This window comes from Typopeltis vanoorti, chromosome 25 (assembly GCF_054136105.1).
Source record: "Typopeltis vanoorti isolate ZY-2024b chromosome 25, IOZ_Tvanoo_1.0, whole genome shotgun sequence".
Classification (NCBI taxonomy): Eukaryota; Metazoa; Arthropoda; class Arachnida; order Uropygi; family Thelyphonidae; genus Typopeltis; species Typopeltis vanoorti.
Window position 1 is genome coordinate 72,653,461 of NC_143573.1, and position 22,861 is coordinate 72,676,321.

Below are 22,861 nucleotides of genomic sequence, written 5' to 3' on the forward strand. Positions count from 1 at the left end.
CTGAATATCAATACCATATTGAAATTTTTCGGAGTATTTTAGTCTGTGTCCAATGATTGTATAGGGAAACAGAGGCCGGCTGTACACGAGGATAAGAAGATAACCACAGGAATTATTAGAAGTAGTGGAAGGTCATGGCATCCGGTACGAGTGGCTATCCAGAGCCACATATGAATATCAGCCCATCAACATAACCAGGATGTTTGTGTTTTTCACCCTGACAGTGTCGACTTCCGTTTTATTGGGGAGTTGTCGGCCTCGATGTCGCCCCCAATCTTGCGTCAAGACGTCGGGTCGGGCATTCGTATGATGCCGACATTTGCCCTGAGTTGGCGGGACAGCGAGACACCTTGACAGAAAACATCGGTGAAAGGGTTGTCGTCGCATGGGAAGGAGCTTCATTAGACAAGAATTATCACTTTTATTTTAAAGGGCAACCAGCAATTAATGGTTACTAAAGCCCAGACAGCCTGGTAATCATTAGCAGCTCGAGAAATCTAATACCCAAGGATGTTTGAGAACCATTCAAGACGGTGTCTGTTCCAAATGGAAAATTCGGAGCATTTAATACTGGAGATAAATGTAAGTTGATACCGATATATATGATTAATTTAATTTAATGAGCTCTTAGCCACGAACAAAATCTCGTATACAAAGTGTGTGTGTGTGTGTGTGAGAGAGAGAGAGAGAGAGAGAGAGAGAGAGAGAAGGAAGAATAAACAAGAATCTACTGTAAAAAACAAGTAAAAGTTTTAACAAATTCCGTACAGTTTTATTTTCATTGTTAATTAAATCATTGTTGGTAACTGACTCTTGAGTATTGTTGATGTATTTCTATAAAACAGTTGATCATTGTTTAGTACAATAACCAGTCACTCTGTATTCTAAACTCTCATACGGTAGCATTATTAACTTTTTTATGGTATACACAGGAGAAGTGTTTATTAATATACAAATCTGGAATTTTTTAAGAAACAAGAAAAATGAAACAGGTTTCGCAGTTGTGGAGAATTATTTCTGAGGCATTCAGATGATGTCAGAGTATGACGTCTATTAACTTCGTGTGTTCTAAGGCTGGTTAATAGGTTTCAAGGAGAATAAAAAGTCCTTACCACTACTACTATCTCATACAAGCTAAGTAAATCTCGGTTATTTTCGTCATTTGGAGTTACCAATTAATTGATAACTTCGTTTCTGTGACGTCACAGAATGATAGACGCCTATATACAGTGGACTCGTGCCATTTTGGCTTAATTTTCTCTTCCCACTTTACCATAAAATGGAAATCGTCTTTCCAAAAGCTGCTAATATTATCAAGTCTATTGTACGAATTTTACTAATATTAAAATTACTGCTACAAACAATAAATACGCATAAGATCAGGATTTTATTAGCAATTATCAAATACGCACAGGAACATAAGAAGAAAATAGTGACTCACCTAAGAAAACTCTGCCACAAGGCATGCACAACCCGAGAGAAACTCCGGGGTTAATTATCGCATATTTAATTCCACAAAGAGTACTTTAAACCAGCGGCTAAAACAAACTTTTATTTCAATAAAAACACAGTACTTTAATCCCCGGTTATTACTTTTATTTTTTTAACATTCCTTTATGAAAATTTTAATCGAAAAAAACATTTCCATTACACTTACTTGCGGTTCTGATGTGTCTTAAGGGCTCGGATAGAGAAATGTCGCACTAAAAGAAATGGACATAAGAGTGGTGTTAGGCTTATGTTGAAAAAAAACCAAATCGCAGTAATTTTTCAGGTTATTTTCACTGTGCCTCAATTACCACGTGACTGAATTATATTATTAAGCGGTCTCGCAAAACGTTATTAAGTACCAAGTCTCCTTAGATCGGTTTTTAAGACGACATCTAAGAAATCCTTGTTTGTGTAGAGAATAGAAATAAATTAAAATACCAGCGTACTATTATTACAACCACCTCTTCAGGCTACCTATTTGAAATTGGAAAACTGCATTTGCCTTTCCCATAATGCAATGGGGGGGCGAACTCCCTGGTGCGTTGACTGTTCCTGTATTACTCCGGTGTAGTGCCTGATTGCCATCCTCTACTGTAATTAAAGAAATTTTCGAAAGCGCGAAAAAACTAATAAAAACTAATTTCTTTGACGCAAAGAGTGGAGTAAGAGACACACCTTTAATGGAGGTTTCAAGAGTACTTTAATTGAAGCTTTACGACCTTCCAAGAGAGCTTTACAACGAGGCGATATTTTTTGCATAATTAATTATGCAGAAAAGCTGTATCTCTAATGGCATCGAAGGAAAAAGGGGAGTTTTTTACTCTCCCCTATTTTGAAACCATCGCAAAGTACCTGTACGTGTCCGTTCTAGACCGAAGATGCAAGAAAAGGTAAAGGGAGGGGGGGGGGATCTTAGTGCATGATGCTAGTGGAAAGGTTGGTGAAAAGGTGAGGCTGAAAATTACAAGAAAATCCCCTCTTACTAAAGGCATTTCTCAAAGATATTCCTTAAGGAAATGCTTAATTAATTGTATCTCCGGATGTAACACTGCTTTATTGAAACAAAATAGGGAAATACACATGCGCTGATATGTCCCACATTGATTTCCAAAAAAGATGACGTGGTTTTACTTCCAGATGTAAAAATGCTAATATAGTTCATCATTTTTAATATACTCGTATTTGATTGGACATTCTAACAATCATAACACATGCAGTTTGTAGCGAGCATTGTTGCAATAATTCGAAAACATTCATATTGTTTAAAAGTAGTCGTTTGCCGTTTTTGAATGTTAAGAATGCAATTAAAAACGGCAAACGACTACTCGTAACAATATGAATGTTTTCGAATTATTGCAACAATGCTCGCTACAAACTGCATGTGTTATGATTGTTAGAGTGTCCAATCAGCACTTTCTATATTGTTCGAGAAATGATTTTGAAGCAATACAAGTGCAATTCCTTATGTTTTAATAATAGACCCTAAATTTTAAACTATAAAGGGGAGAATATTAATCACATTAGCATTGCTTTATAATCTCTGTTACCTGAGCGTGTTTTCCGATGGTTGGACTGTTTTACAGGGTGGAAAAGAACCCCGACCACTTTGGCACTTCGTTCTTCAAAGTATCCTATGAGGGCGCTGGTGTTTCAGTGATGGTAACATAAATAAACATAGCTTGATGATTCTTTAAGTTAAGCTAAATATTAAACCAGGAAGACATCAGCAGTGTTTACGCAGTGCACAAAATAGATTCCGGAAGACGAATTTACGTTTTTCCTCCTAACAATACAAAGACAATGAAATGTCCACCTTGCTCACTGTTTTCAATTTTCATACTTTATTAGGCTCTAAAATAGCCTTTCACCCTGCGTGTTGTTGAGCAGTCGGGTTATATATTTGTATATAAGGCAACTCTCTTAGGGATGGACCTAAGTGTAACATTGGCCAAGGAAGGAAATATATAATCTTAAATATTTTATGTTCACACCTCTTTAATCTTATAGAGCATTATGAATCAGTGTCCAAGCTGATGATTTGGTCCACGGTAGTCCGAAGCTGGCCGAGTTGGCATGCATTTTAAATTCGTTTTTACGTAGCAAATCGTTTGTATGCATGGAATTCAAAATTGGTACAATTTTTCACGCGAGAAGTCAACGGTTTTGACTCCGATCTGGATATAACATAATTTGCATAATGATAACGACCGACTTAGTTTAGTAAGACTATTCCAATGGGGAGGTTTTCGTTATGTGGAATATATTCTAGTTGTTCTTTAAATATTGTTTAAATAGTTCCCGGAACTAGAATTTGCAAAGCATTATGGGAGGTGAAACATCCAATGAGAGATTTTCTGTAATGTAATAATATAAAATGGTTAATATAATAGTTAGCTGAATTAAGAAACTGCTATTAATAGTGTCAAAGAGGAAATGGAGAGGTAAAGGGGTCAAGAGAATGAAGAAAAGGGTGAAGATGAGCTATGAGTGTTCATATACGGTTTCGATCTTGGCGCACCAATTTTTTCCTCAGTCCTCTAAGAATTATCTCCAATTTTTGAGCTGATTTTATTGTCATAATCTCAGATTCTAAGGAGAATTGGTTTGGTCCCATATTCTTCAGTTCTTTTTTTTTTTTAATTCCTTAAGAATTACCTCCAGTTGTTAAGGTAATTCTTAGCCTATGCAAATGTCACCATAGTTGTCGGTCTTTGTGTTTCTTGGCAAAAGGATGCCAGTAATAATAAAAACATATTCACGGTTTGGGATGATAAGCACTGTTGCTCTTCCGTAGTCTATAAAAATGGGGGAGGGGGAAGGAGGATTTGGACTTAACAAATGAATGTATCAATCATTGCTGATTTTGGATCTCACTCGATCTAAGTTCCAGATGAATTATCTCAATGGTATTCGCATGATGCATAAACTACCTACTACGCTATTGTCAGATAATTATTTTGTCTAGTCAAAGCGTTCTCTCTCTCTCTCTCTCTCCTGTAACTGAATAATAATTGACGTTCTACAAGATTTCCTTAGATATTACCTTTCAGACTGATGTAGATGTTAATGAATCGTAGAAGGTCTTGCACGATGGAGACGCGGAGTCTGTGTGCATATCTTGCAATCGCCACACACATTCTGTCTGCTAATTTTAGCGAAACCTCTTGCATAAATGAAACAATAGAAACCATTATAGTTCAATATCACCTCTTGATCCGTGGGCATGAAGCTGCAAGCAGTCCGTCATTGTTAATAGAGTCTCGCTGTAATATACTCAAAATTAAGTTACCTTATTGCTATTAGTTACGCTAAGTTGATTGAGTAAGAATTTTGGAGAAGTGCCAAAGCGAACGACAATACAACGGTCATGGCGATGGTGGATGGCAACGTAATAACCAACTGCACATATAGATATTCGCACACAGACGGAACACTTCTAATTGGTGAAAATGAAACAGAGGGTCCTCAGAGTACTAAAAATAACTTCCATCATCCTTTTCCTCTCTCCGCAATTAAAGACGCAGGCCCATTGTAACCGAAGAGAGAATTCTTCCGCTGATGACTTCTTGATTTGTGTGAAAAGTTGTTAGTTCCAATTTAGAAATAAGTTATTGAATAAACAGTGGAGTTGAAATGCCTTTCTGCCAACTAAAATGAGATACGTTGAAGGAGACAAAACTGTTCCAGAGATTTAACTAAGCGGACGTGTTTGTTGTGATAAAACAGTTGTTTGGATGGTGTTTAAGTATTTTCGTTGTTCCAATTGTATGCGGAATTTTATTCTCTGCCCATTAGATGCCGGGTGTAAGATATCTGTATATAGAAGGTCCTAATTATATTTGTAAAATACGAAATATAAGAATCCGCTTATGTATTTATTTTCGATGTTAATTTATAGCTCGAAATGCAGAGCAAAAGGGTTTTAAAGTCTAAATTTCTAGTTGATGTTCGCCTAGCTGCTCAATCAGGGCAGATCAATCAAATCAAGGCCTAAGATCAATCTTTTTTTATGATTAATAGGAAAGATGTCTCCTTTTACACCCTCCTTAATCCTACATCTTTTTACCATTAAAGAAAATTCTGTCTTGAGAATGAAAATATAGCGTCAAAAGCAACTAATAAAATCTTAACAGTCTTGAAATACCTTTTTAAAGTATTTTCATAATTTTAAAAGCAATATATATATATATATATATGTTGTGATAAAACAGTTGTTTGGATAGTATATACAGGGTGTTCGGGATAAATTTGACATATTTATAATTAATTATATTTTTCCGTAAGTTACATGTATTAACACACACTTCTCTTCATTTAAAAGTTTGGACCCTTCTTCATTCATATACAAGATGTCAGAAAGGATGGATAGCTGGAACCCACCTGAATCATGGAAGAGAATAACTTGTATCATGATGATTCGTGCCCGCCATCAAAATAAGGATATTACGACTGCTGCCCAATGCTCCCTGAATACAGTAAAAACAATCAGGCATGAACTAGAGACTTGCAATGGTGACTACGAGGATGTAGCAAGAAGAAAGATCCCTAGCAGACGATCTGATTGCGTTCGTACAGCAGAATTCCTCGCAAATCTGCAGGAACAGGTGTTGAAGAACCCTGGCATTGGAATTCGGGCTTTGTTCGTGGAGTTGCTAACTGTAGTCAAGCCCTGGATAACAAGGGTAGCCAATGGTAGGCCGTATGTATGGCAGCAGGATTCGGCCCCTTGCCACACCTCTGCGAAAAGTCAAAAATGGTTGTCTGAAAATTTCTACGACTTCACCAGTCCAAATGTTTGGCCTCCAAACTCCCCAGACCTTAACCCCATGGATTATTTTGTATGGGGCGCAGTTGAAAAAGACACCAATCGCACTTCCAGTAATACAAAAGCCCAGTTAATGGATAAAATTAAAACAGTTTTTGCGGCCCTTCCCAGGGAGACTGTAGCATCAGCTTGTTCGAGGTTCCGAAGCAGAATTGAAGCTGTGATCGATGCTAATGGTGGTTATTTTGAGTAAATCTTGTTGATAGTATTGTAATTAACTCTGCCTGTAATGTTTTTTGTCAATTCATTAAATTTAATAGATACAAAGAAGATTTTCTTTTTCCTTACGAAACTGTCAAATTTATCCCGAACACCCTGTATATATATATATATATATATATACTAGGGGACTTCCCCCCCCCCCCCAACAATGTGTTTGTCTCATGAAGGCAAACACATTGTTGGACGTTTCAAAACAATGAAGAGACAAAAAAAAGTGACATAAAAACGTTTCAAATTTCGGCTTATCTTTTTATATATACATAGAAAAGAAATAGATATATTGCCAAGGCCAGGAATTAAAAATGCTCGCTGAATCAGTTTCAACAATATTTACGATTCTCTTATTGTTATTCGAGCCATAGTTGCAATTCCTAAATGAAACATTTGTGCGAATCAACTGTTTTATATTACTTTTAAACAAAAAAAAAAGCGATTAAGCATTATAAGCGACACTTTTAGAACTACAATCCCACTAATCCTGCTCTAGAGTTTGTAACTATTCAGAAATCAAGGTAGGAAGAAGTCACACCAGGAAATGAGGATTATTTTTTGCTTATTTTCAGGAAAATCCATTTCGTAAGAGGGGAACATGCAAAGAAAACTTTGTAAAGCGGGGCTGAAAGAGTAGACCACTTGTTTTGAGTTGAGGGTTCTATCCAGTGGTTTTCAAACGACTCTTGCACTTTATCTGGCTCAGAATACAAAATTTAAAAGTTTTCAAAAGTGATATATTAATGATTTAAATGATTTCAAGAACTCAGCTAATTTAAAGATCTGTCGATGTTCCTAAAAAAAAATCTAAAGTCTTCATTTTAAAAGTTTTAAGTCTTTTAAAAATTGTAGTCGTGCGCGCGGTTGCTTATTAAATGAAAAAGACATCCAAGTACTAGAAGAGAATTATGACTGATGAGAACTAGGAAAGAAAAAAAAAAGATACGTGAAACATCTTTCCCGATTCGCGTTCACGGATAAACCCACGCTTCACCCCGCAGACGTTCGAAAGCAGATCCAACCGAATAGGGTGGTTAAGTATAATTCCTGTATTTTGAATGCATTCTTCTGGTCCGTTTTCCTGTTTTGAGGGATTTAAAACCCTTCACTTCCGTGTCAGACCAGCTCATCTAGTTCATTAAAAACCCCAATAAAAGTTCCTCATGTCATAGACTTGGTTTGAACCCGGTTTTTCCAATCCAAAGGGGTCGGTCTAAATCAACTGAGCTGTACAGGCTATAAAAAGGAAGCATAAAATCTAAAAATCTGAAGTATACACCACGAACATTTGATATGTTGTTTAAAATGTTTTTGATAATTATAAGTGGTTGTTTAGAAACGAAAGAGATGTCATTTTTTAATAGGATAAAAAAATCCACAAATTTCAAAATCACTCCAACATTAATGAAAGTATTTTATAAACCGGAAACAGAGATATGTTTCGCGATCGACCGGATCCTCGTTGTAGGCCTAACAGTTTTACCCGACAGTACTTTTGCATTCACGTTTTAGGATGTCTGCTGACTTAGCGAGCAATGCGGGGCAATATCATCTGCACGTGTTCCACTTGGAAAGGCAAACATGAACATTAGTTTGTTTTGACATCTGCTTCCCCCTGTACTTCCGCTGCACATCTTCCGAACTGGCCACATCGACACAGTGGTCACCATGGAAACAGCAAGTAGCACACAAGCGGAAGTGGATCGAGTGTCTGGAGCAGCATCTTTCTCTCCGATAGGACGAATAGCGCAAGTAGCGGGCCGCGAGCGCGGAAACAGGAAGGCAAACCCGGACAGGAGGTCAGGAAGGACGTAGAACGTGCTTAAACGTGCTGGGAGTTCAGGGAATTGGACAGCGCATGGGTTTGGTGAAGAGGGGCATGCTGATAGCATGCGAGACGCTATTAGAGGGAAAACCAAGGTAGAAGTAGTAATGCGATTAGGGCGCAGGTCAGCAGCAGTTGTCTTTAATTTTTAAATGATGAACTGCTTGGTTCATGCTGTTTTAGTTCTATTTTGTTAGACTGTTTTATTTCGATTCTTTTTCTGTTTCAGCATCAGCGAGGAAGAATATATATATATATATCAACGTGAACCTCAAGAGATTATTACGAAAAATCCGAAATCTGAATTTATTCCAAATTAATATAGAAATTAAAAGAATCATATTTATGACCCACTTTTTTTAAATTATTCCTTATAGTTTGTAAACTTAAAGTACCTTAGACAAACACAGATGAATATAGAACTTTTTCCAGTCACTTGACTGTCTCAAATTCACACCCTACTTCGAGATAAAAATAGCGAGCTTAAAACATGACGGATTGTATGATATAGAAATTAATATTCTGAACATCGATATTTTGACCACCAATATTCTGACCACCAATATTCTGAACTTCGATATTTTGACCACCAATATTCTTACCATTGATATATTTGATATTTTGAACAATATTCGGACCATTAATATATTAATAATATTATACAAATATATTAATATAATAATATTTATTATCATCGATATGTGACCACTAATATTCTTACCATTGCTATAATGATATTTTGACCACTAAAATTGGACCACTTAATATTTTGACCATTATTGATCACTAATATTCTTACCATTGATATATTTGAACAATAGTATTTGGATCATTAATATTTTAATAATATTATATGAATATCTTAATATAATATTTATTATCATCGATATGCGACCACTAATCGATGATAATATTCTGAGCATTGATATAATATTTTGACTACTAAAATTCGACCACTTTTACATTGATATTTTGACCATTAATATTTTTACCATCGATATTTTACCCTTTCTTGATTTTCGACTAATAATTTCTGTATATTGTCCACGTGTCTTATTAGATGATCATTTAGCTGTCTCGCGTGCGTGTGGCCTACAGCAAGACGCGTTGGTCACGTTACATGAAGAACTGTTTGAAGTAGGGAACTTTTATTGGCGTCTATCACGGGATTAGTGGTGGATGTAACTGAAGAGCTACAGGAGACCTCCAAAAAATCTGTGGGTGGTATTGGTGTTGAATTCTGCATTCCGCCGCCACAAAAACCTTAACAAGGCTCGTGTTACGCTCGCCATCACGTTTGTGCTGCGTTTATTAGAGTGCGACTCTTGATTGGTCACGCCACAGATGTAACTTGAGGGGTTGTTCGTTAGCTGCACTAGAACGACAAGAACTTGCCATCTGAGTACAACTTGATATGTTTGCTTCCCTTTCCCCCCCCCCTTGAGGATTAACGTCTTTGGCGGACAGAATAACTGTGTGTGGCGTTTCTAATGAAGCGAACTATTAAAACTCTTAACGAGAGATACGTTTCAAAAATTTATGCCTAACAAATCCTTGATTTGAGTGCTTTAGGAGAGGATGGATATCAGTCATAATTACGTGTTGAAAACAAAGACATTTATAGAAATATTGACAAAAACAAAGTGGAAAGATGGGATAAAAATATACCGTATAAAGAATTAAAATACATCTAATAAATTTCCAATGAGTAGTTTTGCGAGCTTTCTATTTAAATGTAACATTATTATTGAATAAAATTCATCAGTTGGGTAATGAACCTTTCAGGATAAATTTATCGGAACGTTTTCAAAATACTTATAATATTGGTGTTTTGCTAATTACTCTAAAAGCATCCCATAAACAACGACGATAATTTTGTTCGGATAAATCGTCGGATGAATATATCAATGTATGTATTCCAATACGATATCAGAATTCAGACTTTATTTTTTTTCAGATAATAATAATAATTTTGTACAAGAACCTCGATTTTTTTTTCCTGCGTGTTGGCAAACTATTTTTAGAAAATATGAATTTTGTAATCTTAAAGACAAAAAGAGTAAAATGAAATAACTGTCGAAAGTAAATTGAAAAATAGTTGGTTTAAAATGCAGATGACGTTTCATATGTCTCTAACTCTTTTTTTACTCCTGGTAGGTGGAAGGCTTTAGCGTTTTATTTTATTTTTTTTTTTTTAAGTAGTAGGTAGAAACCATCAGTCGGTCACGATAGTTGAGTTCATGGCTGCTGGTCATTTGAAGATTTTGGATGCGATAATGCAGTGGACATTTATCGTCTCGAATTCCTGAAAACCCAGAGCACGTTCTTCGGTCAATATTTCTGAGATGCGGGGTTAAAATTCCAAGTTTTCATAGGTTATAGAAAAGTTCCAGCGGTCTACGTATAGATGGAACCTACGGCACTCTTCTGTAATCTTAGTTTAAGGACCTGTCACCACAAGGCAACAAAGCAATCTCATAATTAATAAGTTCTCAAAATCGAACTTTAATAGCAATCCCACGATGAAAAGTTGTAAACATATTCATTTATTCACCGATTTTCAAGGCCCACCTTTCTTAAATGGATTGTGGGTGCAGCAGTTGCAAGAGGAACTTCCAATGGTCACGATCCTCTGCCACCAAGCTCAGGTGTTCTGGTGGGATTCCCAAACATGTCCACCCAAGGTTTTGGATATAATCTATCCAGCGAGTCCTTGGCTTTCCACCCTCTGGCTTGGAAAAGAGGCTCTGCTGAGGGAGCCTTTCTTGTGGCATTCTGACCAGGTGCCCGTACCAACGTAACTGTGATCTTTCAACACGGAAAAGCAACGGTTGAGTATTGAAGGTTTCCCGAATTGCAGAACTTCTGATTCTGTCTTGTCAGGCCCCCTCCCCTCGAAGGAACCTCATTTCAGCCGCTTGGATTCGTGTTCGCATTCTTTTGGTCATTACCCAACTCTCATGACCATAGGTGAGGATGGGGACATACACTGTATTGAAGACAACCAGCTTGCCTTCTGGCTTAACTTCCGCTTCAATACTACCGAACGGCCAAGCTTCCGCAATTTTGCGCTTGCTGAGCCAATCCGATTATCTAGCTCATCGTCCCACTTTCCATCATTCGTGAATATGGACCCAAGGTATTTAAACTTCTCCACCTGCCTCAGTGGGACTCCACTCACATGTAGAGTGCACTGGGATCGTTGTCTTGACACCACAAATGTTTCGGTTTTGGCCACACTGATCTTCATTCCGGCTGTTGTTGTAAACATATATCACATTTTAATGCCGTAGGTGCGCTAAGGGTTAATGGTCCGAGAATCCTCAGATGATCAAATGTTGTCAAGTATTCAAGCTACTTCAGATAAGCAGAAAGTTGCATCACACAACTATGAAATCATCCACTATCACATACCAAGTGCATGCGCTCGTGCGTAGATATAATTGAACATTTGCACCTTTTGGTATCACTCACGAGTACGGTTCTCAGTACTTAGAAATCTGTTGAGAATCATGGCTATTCTGGACGCAATGGTTCTTTTAGTGCATTTCAAGAAAAAAAATTCCTTGTTGGAAATGCCTCCTGCAAAGGACTTTAGTATTTTCCATTTCGATAAGGTGATTCTGCTATTTAATGATCAGAAAGATAAGGTTTCGGCGATAGGCGAGTTCTTGGTTACGTAGGTGACAAGGTGTTGCCTCTAACTTTTGGAAACTAGTTTTACTTTCCTAAAACTGATCAAGGATATGACATTCTACGCAAAAAAAGTGTTCATCTGGAATATCATACTGAATATGGGACGGGGATGCCTCATTAACACGTAAAAAATCTTAGAACCAGTAACCTAGGTTGAGTGGATTTCGTCTAGACGGAGTTAACCATAAGTACATGAAGATTAAAAGATTGCAGAATAAATTGTTAATCCGAAGGACCGAGTTTGGTGGATTAACTGAAAGAAAATTCAACCTAAAACATGGCTCGTGAATTGTGCCAATATATTTTATTGGATTAAAGGTCCTGATTGTCTATATTGCTAAGAGAGAAGCCTTTACATTTATTCGAGTCTCACAGATAAGTTAAATTAAGTGACTTATTAAATAATGTGCATCTTTTATCAAGAAGATGCACATAATTTTTCCTTTGGCCAGTTACATTAATGAAAAGAAATGGGAAGAAAAAGAATAGAAAAACGAAAAATAAAAAGTCATAATTTTCTTTATACATATTTAATATTCCATTCCATTGCATTGCTGGTACCAGGTCAACAAGATGTTGACTAATTTTTAGATCGTTTTGGTGAACAAATTGGTTGGGTAAAGCAAAGTGTTGGCCTCCATGGATTAAGTTGCCGTACTGTTCTCAGCATACAATAGGAACTTTGAGAAGAACGGAGTTGATTTACTGTGATTTTCATTAAAAAAAAAAAAAGAGGGATTCCTTAAGAATATAATTTTTTCTAGAAGAGAAGCTAAGTACTTTCAAATTACAGAGACCTACAATATTCTAAAGTACGAAAAAGTATGCTGTAATATATGGACTTCATGTTTGAACTCTCAATTGTCGCATCATGGCAAATAGAAAGCGTTAATATCTTTCAGGTTAGCAGCAACTCTACTTCATAAACTTTGGAGATGAATGTATGTATTCCAATACGATATCAGAATTCAGATATTCAGACGTTTTCTTTTAAAAAAAAATTATTTTTAATTTTGACCTAAACTCCTGCTGTGCCTTTATATCACTACTATTCCCCAATACCCACACTCAACTCCGACACGATTTCGCCGAGCGAAGTACAATTCGATTCCTCCCTTTATCAGAAAGCCTTCTAAATTTAGCATCCAAGAGTTGGTCTGATACCAGCGACACGTGTATAGAACCATTTTAAGGTAATGCTCAAATTAAAGGTAATATTGGATCTTAATGCATAATCGGACTGGCCTGTTATTGCTATTTTAAAGGATCTGAGCTGTTGTGCTCTGGGGTTCACACATAACCAGTGACGTAGCTGGGGGGAGGTCCGCCCTGGGCGGCAAAAGCTCTAGCTACACCACTGCACATAACTTTCATAACATCCACATTCGAAAAGCCAAAGCAATGAAATCACAGAGAATGATGGAAATCAGATTACGTGAATTATAAAACTTTAATCCTTGTGTGTTCACGGGCTGGTTTGCCTGTTCTAAGGGACGAAAAACCCGCGTTTCCTGATGAAAAAACTCTGTACTTTCGTATGAGACCGGCTAACTCACCTTTAGTCGAAAGAGACCAAATAAAGGTTCCTCATGTCACTGACCGGAATCGAATCCAAGTCTATCCAACCACAGGGCTTGGTCTGTACCAACTGAGCTACGGAGGCTCTATTGTAAAACTAAGAATCTGAGATTTCATCTGGAAGCTGCTTTAACTGGTGGTGGGGTCACCGATATGCATTTCGACTTCCACTTACAGTAGTTCGCGTCTAGGTCCACTATAATGTGCATTGCCCCTTCCTTTCATTTATATCTTCTCATTTTCTGAATGTTCATAGTTTATTCTGTTGAGCTTTACATTGTATAATTGTACTTTGCATTTCGTTTTGTATTGAAGATTATGTAAAACCATATTATAAACTTTCTTGTTCTAATTTGTGTTAGCTATTATTGTTCAGTATTCATAGATTAGCCTTCAGATCACAATACATTTTGGTCCTCAGACGAAGACATTGTACAATATCAATGAGCAATATTTCATTTTTTTTCCCATTAGTTCACCGAATATGAAGAATCACGGTCTCAATTGGCACTTTTGAGAGGAACATTGATCCAGTTTCACTAGGACTTCATGTTATGAAACGGAAAAGGAGTCACATGACGTACTGCATTACTCTCCCGCCCTCCTTGTTTGTTCCAGTAATGAGCGACAACGTGCCGTAACTAATTTGTACGGTACCATACAACATCCTGGTAATTTTAATAAGCCCTTTGACGAAGTGAGATTTAATAGGAGTTACCGGAAGTCGGAAGCTGTACTTTGGTGCGGTAATAATTTGGATGCTAATGACCCCAAAGGCGTTTTCGTACACTGTAAAAGTAATTTGTGGAAGTAGACGTTGTGGAAGTGTTAGACAAGGTCATGTGACTAAGAAGTAAGCCATTAGTTAAGTTTTTATAGCTACCACATACTTTTGTGAGAGCAACGAGGTTTTCTTCATCACGTTTTTCATGAACAAAAATCACGGGACCTTATGAAATATGATATTTCATTTTGCTATTCATTTTCTTCTAAAGAAGATAATTTTTGCTTCGCTAATGTTATCTAATGCAGAATATAAGATGAACCACCATAAAATGTTGTTTTCGTTCTTGGCACAACAATCTAGAGCGAGTGAGCATGCGCACATATCCAGAATATATATAAAACCGGATTTAGATTAGGCCTACAATTCACTCTTAGCTTTCCAAATGAGTTTGATTTTATCTTATACGAAGACAGCTGGATTCCTCTATACGAAATGTGATTTTTATGGCCATAAGATTACATTAACTACGCAATTATCAGTCAATGTTTAAGTTCGTCTGATAATTGTTGAATATCTCTCAGCTATTGCCTCAATAGTATCGTCAATTAGTAGTGAAAGATATCAAAACAAATCCCTTTACAACTATATCTTCAATTTTTCAAAATGACAGATTACAGCGCCCTCTTCTCCTACCACCTAGAGTTTATTAACAGATAAACTACTAAATTGAATTTTATTAACTCGTGTTGAAGTATATTTACCATGATAGGGTCTTAATTGTATTAACATTCACATAAACATTTGATATAGAGCATTTTGAAATACTATGAGTATATTCATTTAGATAGTAAAAACTAGAAAATTATGAAACCTTGTGTTGTTTATAATTAACATAACTCTTTCGAATCAACTTTATATTTTTAAGATTTAAAAAAACAATAATTAAAAACTTTATGACACCTAACTTAATAATTTGATTTATATAATGGGTACTGGAAGCAGCATAATGGTGAGAAGGAAATTTCTAAAATGGAAATGAAGAGCTTGATGCGTTGATTAATACCCTTGGAGGGTAATGCTGTACAGAATGAAGATCTGAGGCTCGGCTATTGCTGTTACCCTCTTGCCATGATCAGAGCTTTTATAGCTCAATAACGCTTTATCCCTACACTGTCCTCTACAGATAAAGGGGAAGATGAAAAGCATTCTTGCTTCGTCCCTTTAAGCCAGTCCTTATAAGCATAATGGTATACCAAAAAGTATGTCCTTGTAATGGATGCATGATCACGTGTTGAATATTTCATTTATACAGAAATCAGCGATTGTTTTATAGTCTGCATAGTAAATGGATTGTTGTTAAAGTTTGATTAAATGGGTTAACGTAAAGTTGTAGTTTTTGATTTTTTTTTTCCTCCCGTTAGTTTTAGGAATAACTTACATTAAACACGTGTTTTAATGTAAGTTATTTTCTGTATAAAGGCCTTTAAATAAGTACAATTTGTATAATCTATGTAAGCTAAACTTCTTATTGAAATCTATAAACCTTTGTAACGTAACTCCGTAAAATAGGACTCTTTAAATATCCTCGTTGTATTGAAAGTGTTTACTTGTGAGTTTATAGCATTTTAAAACAATAACATTCGCTGTCTTTGTAAAATGACTGGAACCAAAAATTCTCAAACTATCAAAGTTTAACTATCCTACTTATCAAAGGCTGTTGATAAGTAGGATATTTCTCAACTGGATTAAATAAACCGGTTTCCAGTTTAGTCTTCCTGCAAACCAAAGTCGCATGACTGTCGCCATTTTTTTAACCCCCCTTTCATTACCTAATTGCAATCTTCGGGAATATATATTTTCCGTTGCGGTAACCCTAGCGATAATTGCTGTGTTCACTCATACATGTTCACGTGCTGTAATTCCATACCCTATCCACTCAAAGGCCGGTCAGTTCTGCCAAGTTCGTTTTCGGGACTGCAGGTTTAACGAGCATGTAGGAATGAGATTCTTTTTGTTTAGCAGGCAGAGTAGCGAAGCAAGACTAGAGCTATGACGCCATCAGAATCAGACTGCCAATTAGCTGCGACGTTTCTGTCTTGGCCACTGTATCCATAGCAACCCTGCGTTAATTAATGAAAGCAGGACTCTGTGTTTCTAGGCTCAGATGTCGTGTGGAAAGGATAATTAGAGACCGGAGCTGGGCATCTCCCGTCATCCCAGGCGCAGAAAGAGATAGAAGACAGGTGATAGCTGGGCTCTGACAGGGTGGCGGCCTTGTTGATCGTGGTTACGGGGTGGAGGTGCAGCATGCGCTGACGTGATTACTAGAGGTGTTGGTTCGCTTCCTCTGATGGATATAGAGGACCGAAAAGGGGAGATCATGTTCCACGGTATTAGTTGCTAAGCTGGCACCGATGGCATTAGGGATATATGATGACTGCACAGCTTGAACTTTCTCTCTCTCTCTAGCTGTCTGGCAACCAACAACTTCATACTACTCAGCTACTTTATAAATAGTATTGATGCAGTAAAAATAATGAAGTCTGTCAGAATTGGTGCAGTAGTCTCTTCAAGTGACAAAACGAAATAAAGAAAATAACCATTGAAGTGACGTTAGGAATTCACTGGGTTGTTATTTATTGTTGAGTGAAGAATCCTAAGTTAGGGATGGGTTTTGAAAGCTCAAAATATGGAGGGAGAAAATTTATGGCAGTCTCGATATAAGAACAATATTCAATAATAAGAAACCCACTCTCTTTAACAAAGAAAATCAATCAGATACTCTACCGAGTCCCTCGTACATACTTTTTAATGTATATGCACAAAGAAAAAATAAATATGTGTATTCAACATGATCAGTTACATTTAATGATATAATTTAGATAATTACATGGTCTTCTCGAGGTATTTAACTGCATGGAAACCACAAAACATCCAAAAGATGGAATACCCGGATTATATTATTATCAACACAGACGTTTCAAAGCTGTCATTTTATTATTATTTTTTATATTGAAATCCAGTATATTTCGGAAATGCAAACCCACTTTTTTTGTCCACAATTTACTTCTTTTTTTAAATGCTGGAAACAAAGGTATTAGAATGACACTGTAGACACGATGTAGAATAAGCGATCAAACATGTTCTATCAGCTGTATGTGTGAAGAAGGTTTGGGTGCATGATCCAAAAGAATATCATCACTTGGGAGAGTGTCACATGCTATAGGCGGCATGCAGTCGACTGATTTTCTTTCAAATATCATGGAACTGAAAAGTTCTTTTCGGCATAACGACAATTTCAGAATGACTAGGCCATTAGACTCTCTTCAATGTCCATTGTTGAAATGAATCGAATCGATATTGCATCAGTCATTGAGCAGCTATGCTAATAGTGGCTTGGCCACAATAACTTAGTGGACTTGGGTCCTTTCATCCACCTTTTGTCTCTGCTTTAGATAGTAATACCATCTCATTTAGAGTAATCTTTTTCCGCATTTTTGATATTAAGATGGCGCTTTATGAAGTCTGGGTACTGTCACTTCAGACATTGTTTCGGGATATCTTTGTGATGTCGAGATTTCGTATGGGATTACACCTTCCGCTGAAGGGACCACTGAATTTGGTTCACAGCTCAGCTACTTGGTTTATGGGAAACCAAGCAGCCACTGTTCGGAAGTGCGCATCGATGATCTGCAAATCAGGAAGGCAAAGATAGAATATTGGAGTTTTTTTATTATTAGGCTATAAATCTTATTATGCATTGCGTATAAAGGACACAAACCTGCATGGACAAAAGCAAGCCATCCCAACTTCCATTAAATCATTTTTTTAAACTTTTATTACGTATGCAAAGAAGGAGAACAAGTTAAGTAAAGATTTCATTACATTTATATCCTGTAACTTTTATTCTTATCATTTGAGAAGTAATTGCTGCACTAATTCTCACATCTGATCTAAATAAGAATATAATCTGATGTACCTGGCATTCTTGTAAGACGTCTACTAATCATCAAGATCTAAAAAAAAGAGGAAAGTCAACGAAAAAGAAAATAAAGAAGGCGAACATTCTCCATCAGTGATCTATGTACACGGATAATTACGTATCTAAGGAGAATTCATTTGATCCACACCAAGACAAGAAAGAAAAGAAAAGAAGAACGAATCAGAGAAAGTGAGATGATAAATAGCGAGTAATTCTTATTTTTTCATCGTCTAATCACTTCTGTCTATCACATATACTAGTTAGAACTGGTTTGAACTTTAAAAGATATCGTTAATTTTAAAAACTAAACATAATTCGGATTAAACGATAGAATGAAATAGGAAAGTTCTATACGCTATTATATGTCAACCCCCCCCCCCACCCAGTATTTTTATTTTAATTATCTCATTACGAGAAATAAGCCACTTGCTCTATCGTCTCGACTGGCGTACAGATTACATTAGAAAAAGACGGTAAAGGATACAAAAGAGGATTTTTTTTGTTGCTCGTTGACTTCTTTATCTTAATAATCCTCTTTGATTTCGCTTCTTAACTTCTTTTAATAGGCAGTGAAATACAATTATTTAATTTAAATAACTTATTCAATATTTATGAAAATACATCTCTTTTAGTGTTTCTGTGGAAAAAGCCTCGCGTGATGAATCCAAGAGATTTCATTGGATGGGTAATTTCTTTTCAATCTGTAGTTTGAACGGTAACAAGTATATTTTTATGAAGATGTTGGTTCGAATCCTTTATAGTTAATTTATATAGCAATGCTTCCTCTTAGTGCTCGGACAAGTAGAAGCTATTTTCAACTAAGTAGAAAATTATCTGCTTATTCCAGAGAAGAGAGAGAGAGAAAGAAAGAAAGATCAGCTCCCACCAGGAAGAGGCAGATAATCAGATTTTTTGGAAGCATCAATTACATTCTCTTACTTCCTCCATAAACAGAAAACAAATCTTCACTAATTATATGAAGAGCCAAAGGCTTCAATTCGGCGACGTGAACTTATTTAAGTTAAGGGATATTACATCCCATATCGTTTCTTAGCCGAATAAGAAACTCAAAGCGTTTCATGCCGAATATAGAAACTATATAAAGTTCGGGGAGTCCAAGCGTAAGCAAATACCTGGATAGTGCAACACATAACCCATTTGGTAGTGCAACACTGAGGCAACTCATAGTAAGGATGGAGCAAGCTCCGATCACTATTCGTGGTATTTACCCATAATGTGAAACCCAGCTCCCAGGAGCTGTATTGCTGTTCTACATTATGAGAGAAGGTCGCTACCCAGACCGGTTTCAACCTTTATTGAGGTCTCATCAGTGAGTAGGTAGGCCTAGTTAATACCAAGTTTGTAGCGAACAGAACTTACATACCCTCCTATAAGAATTGCCAAGAAGGTGTCTAGGTCTACCTACTCACTGATGAGACCTCAATAAAGGTTGAAACCGGTCTGGGTAGCGACCTTCTCTCATAATGTAGAACAGCAATACAGCTCCTGGGAGCTGGGTTTCACATTATGAGTAAATACCACGAATAGTGATCGGAGCTTGCTCCATCCTTACTATGAGTTGCCTCAGTGTTGCACTACCAAATGGGTTATGTGTTGCACTATCCAGGTATTTGCTTACGCTTGGACTCCCCGAACTTTATTTAGTTTCTTATTCGGCTATGAAACAATATGGGATATAATATCCCTTAACTTAAATCTTCACTAGTTTGAAGAATTTTGATGAAATTTGGCACATGAAGTGTTTACTAAAAGTTGTCATCTCGATGTTACTTTCAGTAAGACCGATTTTAGTGACAAACGTTTTAAAAAGATATAACGATAAATTAACTGCCATAAATAACATATAAGGTAATAGCTGTGAGTTCAGCTGCTGTGTAATAAGAGAGGTCATTATACAAGTATGCTATTGCAAAATGCACCTGTTTTATGAATATCTCCGAAAATTTCCATATTTGTTAATTTTGCTTAAAAATCAGTATTAAATGATTTTTCAGAGAGAATGAGTGTGTTAATTTAACAATGAATTATTCATGTTTTACTGCTAGAAAACGGACTATGTTTTGATTATATTTTGATATTATATGAAAAATAAAGAAATGTGATGAAAAAATCCATCCGAAGTCATCAGACAAGAAGACTCTTTATTAGATGAAAAATACCAATTATAAAGGAATAAAGAAATGATCTGCTAGTCAGCAATTATATTCAAAATAAATAAATTATGAGTTTCCGCTGATAAATGGCGACATTTCCCAATCGGTCTGTCCTCTTAATATCGCATTACCGCATGTCCTACAAAATCAAAGGATACTTGGAAGGTCGTAAGTATTGAAGCGTCTGTTAGGGACGCTGATTAAATGTTGAGAATACTTACAAGCTGATCAGAGGGTGGGGTCCACGCGGTTAGCCTAATGGCTATGGGGGGAGGAGTGTCCTAGGTTCGATTCCCGTCGACGACGCAAGGAGCTTAAGGATCTTCCTCAGCCATAACCAGGTTAGCCGGCCTTGGGCGTCGACAGCAGGGTTTTTCCCACTAGTTTATCTGGGGGTTTTTTATCCCGCAAGCAGACAAACCGGCCCCGTGAACACACACGGATTACAGTCAGGAATACTGACCTAGCCATAGGTCTGATTCGTCAGCTATGCCGGTTCCGGAGCCGGATAAAATTTGGGTGGACTTAGATGGTGCCGTCCCTCCCCGTAAAGGGGAGTCACAGACGTGTATCATCACAAGGAAGGAAAGAAGAAGATCTAAAGATTTTTTATAAAGATCTCCAGAGTTAATTTTCGGTTTGAATGATCTGGGTTCGAATCTCTTTCAGAAGATGAAGAACTGTTATAATTCATACAGATTTGAGATTTAAAAAAAAAACTTTTTACCTGAAAGAGAAACAGGTTTCTCCGAGGGGCATCAGAAAATCCTGTTTCTCCCGGGGAATTTTTTTTTTCATCCAACCAAAAAGGTAGATTGGCGAACAGACATAAGTGTAGTCTTGGTGGCGTCAGGTAATTCCAACCAAACACTAAACGAACTAATTCAAATCCGATAAGATTTTCTCTCTCACGTCATTTTCTCCGTAGCGTGTCATTATGCGTGGACTCCCAAGAATGCTTTGTTTTTGAATTTTGTTTCGTAATTGGTTATCAACGCTCCGGTGCCCTCACAAATACACAGATAAATCTATTTGACTTGGCCACCTTCTGCTCCTCGGCACCAATTATCATCACGCAAATAAATCACTTGTTAGGCCATCTGTAGTCTACTAAAATGGCAGCTGATGGAGTGCATATGCCTGTTTCGACTTACAGCCAAGACTAATTGAGGTCGTTACTTTTATCTCACGAAAGTGCATGTACGCACATTTATGAGTTTCTCGAATGCACGTAAGTTCCAAGCAGCAATAATTCAGGATTTTAATTCCCATCAGTGTCCTATTCTAACGTCGTCCGGATGGACTGGCAGCAGCATAAAACCAACTCAAAAACCAATTAAACAAATTATTTCCTCCTTGAAAATATTTTCCCTACACTACACTCACACAAGTATTTGAACATAGGCGCTGTCAGAAAAATGCTAATTTGGAAAGTTAATATTATTCACTCACTTAAATCCACAAAAAATGTATCCATTAAAGAAAGCTGGTATTTTTTGTTCTGTCCATCATACAAAAGCGTGTGATGAATTCCTCGGTTATTGAAGGTAATACTTGCAGTGCCCGGATGTGAAGTTGTGGAAACCATCACCTACAAAACTTACGCAAGTGATCTGAACTAGAAGATGACTATTTGGATGGAATTCTTCTAGCACTGAGGCCTTTCACTCTCAAACTCTTACTCTACGGACCGCCTCCATGCTCTAGTTTCCAAGATTTCATAGATGGGATCATTGCAAAAAATACAACAGATGTAATGGAAAAATGAGAAGGAAACAAATTATCATGGATAAATCATATTCTTGTTTTTTAACCTTGATATTTCTTTATTATTCTATTTTTAATGCCTTGCTTCCTTCAAGTTCTTTCTTCAAGGACCAGTCAACAGGAATATTTTTAAATAAACTGGAACATTGCAAGACAAGGGTTAAAACTAAACTGCGAAATAAATTACAAATATTCCAATGAAAATAATATTTTTTGTTTACACGAAGCTGATGTTTAGTAATGTTTTCAAGTATGGTTGATGCATCGGCAGAGAGCTGAATGACTTATTAGTATTATTATAAGAATGGTTGTTATTGTTATTATTCGCAGAATATGTGGCCAATTTACTAACAGTTGCTTTATTTTTTCGTCTGTTAGGATAAGCGCGACAATTTGTAGTTGATTATTGAGGGGGGAGTCAACAATTGAGTCTAAGCATCTAAAAATGTATTGTTATAAGCATGGAACAGCAGATTTGAAAAACAAATTATATTAAAAGGGACTACATAGTTCAGACTTTAGAATATACTTGACTTAATGATCACTTGTGGAAGGGTTATTACTCCTAAACATATACCCGTCT

At 36.7% G+C, this 22,861-nt stretch overlaps 1 protein-coding gene across 1 annotated transcript in view; it reads left to right on the forward strand.

Annotated features, from left to right (window-relative positions):
• Positions 1-344: 344 nt before the first annotated feature.
• The window catches only part of LOC150092847 (LIM domain only protein 3-like), a 212,168-nt gene continuing 189,651 nt past the window's right edge, over positions 345-22,861 (forward strand). The window contains exon 1 of the mRNA XM_090414552.1: positions 345-582. The gene's annotated coding sequence lies outside the window, so the exon portion shown is untranslated. The remainder of the gene's footprint in view (positions 583-22,861) is intronic.